This window comes from Mastomys coucha, unplaced genomic scaffold, assembly GCF_008632895.1.
Source record: "Mastomys coucha isolate ucsf_1 unplaced genomic scaffold, UCSF_Mcou_1 pScaffold9, whole genome shotgun sequence".
Taxonomy (NCBI): Eukaryota; Metazoa; Chordata; class Mammalia; order Rodentia; family Muridae; genus Mastomys; species Mastomys coucha.
Window position 1 is genome coordinate 87837593 of NW_022196915.1, and position 3395 is coordinate 87840987.

Below are 3395 nucleotides of genomic sequence, written 5' to 3' on the forward strand. Positions count from 1 at the left end.
TTGTATATCCAATGAAATTCCAATAAAGAAAGCTATTTTTCCCGCTTTGAGAGCATTTATCATCTAGAGACAGATTCTGGGTTAAGGATGGGACATGTATTCACTTCTCTTCTCAGCACTGGGACCCTGTCTGGCTTATACCCGTCCAGGCCCTAAACATAAGAGTACAGTCATATGTGCATCAATCTTGTTGTCTATACAAGGTTAAAATCTTTTGCCTCCTGTTCTGCAAAGTTCCCTGAACCCTGAGGGGAGGAATTTGATGGGGATATTCCATTTATGACTATGTGTTCTGAAGTCTCTAGCTCTTTGCACATTGTCCAATTGTGGATGAGTCTCTTTATTGTTCTCATTTATTGCAGGAAGAAGTTTCTCTGATGATGACTAACAGATAGGCTGATCTGTGAGAAAAGCGGAATGCCATTAGGAGTCAATTCTTTGTTACATTCCTTTAGCAGAACAATGGCATTTAGTTTTCCCCTACTAAAGACTAGGTAGATAACTGGCAATTTTTGTGCTTCTATTGCAACAATCTATCTTGTCGGTAGGTCACCATTGTAGATCTCAGCTCTTTACCTTTCTCCTCTGAGATAGGTACCATAAATACCAATCATCTGGAGTAATGGTCTTAGGTAAACCCCAGCTCATGATTAAGTGAGAATGTAGGTTTGTCTCTTGTAATAGGCCCTTAACGTTACTTTGTGGAGTGCAAGCAATAGCCTGAGGTGTTTGAAGATTTCCATGGTACTACTTTGGGCAACAACTTGATATGATATTCCTGGCACTGGAGGTTGAATTTGATGGAGCGATATCTGAGTGGTGCTTTCTCTCCCCCAATTTATACAACCTTTATATATGCATATATTTTAGGAACCTTTCAAATTGTCCTGATTTTTAGTTGTCCTCAGTATTCACACCCTCACTTGCCTCATCTCTCACCAGTCTCCTATCCATCTATAACTATTTTATTCCCCTTTCAAGAGAAATTCTTCCCTCACCCCTACTGTGTTACTAAACTCTGTGGTTGTAGGAATTATAATCTGGTTATGAAAGACTTTACAGCTAATACCCATAAATAAGCAAATACATACCATATTTTGGAGGTACCTCATTCAGAATGATTTTTTTCTAGTTCCATTTATTGACCAGTAAAATTTCTTGATTCATCTTCGGAATAGCTGAGTGATACTCCCTGGGTTAAATGTATTACATTTTCTTCATCTACTCATCCATTAATGGACATCTAAGCTGTTTCCAGTTTCTGACTATTATGAATAAAAGCCACAATGACCATGGTTAAGCAAAAAATCTCTGTAGAAGGATATAGAATCCTTTGAGTATATACCCAAGAGTGCTATAGCTGGACCTTTGTGTAGAGCTATTCTCATCTTCTGGGAGAACTCCCGCACTGATTGCCATAGAGGCTGGACTAGTTTGCAGTCCAACCATCAAAAGATGAGTATTTCCCAAACTATGCACCCTCATCAGCATGAATTGCTATTTGTTTTGTTAATCTTGGTGTGTTCTGACTGGTGTAAAATTAAATCTTAAGTAGTTTTGTCATGTCCTTGGTGACTGAGGGTGTTGATCATTAAGTGTTCCTCACCCATTAGTTTTTCCTCTTTTGATAACTCTTGGTTTTGATCTGTGTCCCCTTTTAAATTGGGTTATTTATTTTCTTGATTCCTAGTATTTTTGAGTTCTTTGTATATTTAGAACACTAACCCTGTATTAGATGTGTAGTTGATCATATGTAAATCTGCCTTACCTAAAGTTACTCCTGTCAGGTTTTCTGTCACAGTGTTGCAAATATAATTAACAGAAGGCCTTTATTACAGATATTCCAGGTAGTTACCTTGCCCTCTCTACCATATGAGAACCGAGCAGAGAATTAAGAAAGCCATATTACAATTTGCAGATGCCTTGATATTGGATTTCTCAGATTCCAGAACTTGTTTATATGCTCCTAAGTATATGCTCTTTTGTTAAAGTTCCCAAATAGTAGAGGTGGTTTACATGAGGAATACTGGTCTCAAGATATAGATATAAATTTAAATCTCAACAAAACATACGCATGAACATTGCCTTTTATGTCATTTTGTGCTTCAATATCCTTAATGCAAAATCAAATTGCATTATTCACCTGATGAAGTAGTAAAGACCATGTATATATTTTCACAATGCCCAACATAACATTATAATTTAAATATACTCTCTGTATGCCAAGATCAGTTCTTTACACAACAATTTTCTTGCTTAGATGCATTATTTTATCACCCAATAAATGGTCATTCATTTCCTCTCCTCTCTATGGGGTACTAAGTTTCTGCATAGAATTATCAGGTATAATTGAAATTGATAGTAGATATAAGCACATCCACTAGGAAGCTATAAAGAAAATTACCTTTTTGAAATGCTCTTGCTGCAAAATGGTGGTTTAATAGCCACAGGAGGACATAAGAAGGCTATTGGCAGATGTCCTTCCTCTTTTGAAAGTTCTACATGTTGCTGACAGTGATTCTTGCCACTAAATTTGCTATGTGAGTAATGGAACTGGAAAAAATGCATATTAGCTCCTCAGTTTTCTTAGAACTACTGACTTGCACTGTTCAAAACTGGACTGAACACTGGAAATTTCCAAGCATTTTATGATGTGTAATACTTAAATTAAGATGACCTAAGCTGGGCAGTGGTTGCACACAACTTTAATCCCAGCACTTGGGATGCAGAGGCAGGCAGATTTGTGAGTTCAAGGCCAGCCTGGTCTACAGAGTGAGTTCCAGGACAGCCAGGGCTATACAGAGAAACCCTGTCTCAAAAAAGAAGAAGAAGAAGAAGAAGAAGAAGAAGAAGAAGAAGAAGAAGAAGAAGAAGAAGAAGAAGGAGAAGGAGAAGGAGAAGGAGAAGGAGAAGGAGAAGGAGAAGAAGAAGAAGAAGAAGAAGAAGAAGAAGAAGAAGAAGAAGAAGAAGAAGAAGAAGAAGAAGAAGAAGAAGAAGAAGAAGAAGAAGAAGAAGAAGAAGAAGACCTATTGTTTCTTGGAATATATGGAAAGTAGTTCTTAGATTTGGGGCCATTCTCAGTCTCTTATATCACTTTCATTGTGTTGGTCCTGGGAAGATAAAAATAGATTTTCTCTGGAAAAATAAAATTATATGCAAAATGAAAAGTTCTCCATTTCAACTCCTTGCTAGAGTAGTGCAGTTTGAAAATTGCATGTTGTATTTCACTCCCCCAAATTCAAGACAAAAAGGTTTCCTTTGGCTGTTTTCTATCAAAAAAGTTCGTTTATGGCCAAGTCATCCCAATTGGCAACAAAGTGTAGGTTAAGTCTGGTAAGGTATTATATCATAAAGAACATGATTTTTTGCAAATATGTGTGGGTACCATGTCTCTC